This window comes from Geospiza fortis, unplaced genomic scaffold (assembly GCF_000277835.1).
Source record: "Geospiza fortis unplaced genomic scaffold, GeoFor_1.0 scaffold1162, whole genome shotgun sequence".
Classification (NCBI taxonomy): domain Eukaryota; kingdom Metazoa; phylum Chordata; class Aves; order Passeriformes; family Thraupidae; genus Geospiza; species Geospiza fortis.
This window is the reverse complement of record NW_005054938.1, coordinates 37,505-38,003: the sequence shown is the minus strand read 5'-3', so window position 1 is coordinate 38,003 and position 499 is coordinate 37,505.

Sequence of the window (499 nt, the reverse complement as noted above, 5' to 3'; positions counted from 1 at the left end):
TGTGCCTGTCATACGCACACACACACCTGCCATGTACACACCTGTCACACACACACCTGTCATATATACACACTTCTGTCACATACACACACCTGTCACACACGTGTCACACACATTTGTCACATACACACGTGTGTCACACACGTGTCACACACACACACCTGTCACACACGTGTCACACACACACACCTGTCACATGCACCTGTCTCTCTCTCTCACACACACCTGTCACACACGTGTCACACACACACCTGTGTGTTTGGTCCTGAGACTGCCATGGTGGAGTGTCCTGCTCCTCAGGGTGACACAGCAGCATGTCCTGCTCATGAGGGTGTCACAGCCATGTCTCCTGGCCCTGGGGCTGCTCTGACACCTGTCCTGGTCCCAACGGTGTCACACCCATGTGTGCTGGCTGCTGTGACACCCGTCCTGGTCCCAGGGTCCCTTTGGCAGGCAGCAGCACCTGGCACACCTGGCATGCACGGGGTGGGACTGGCTG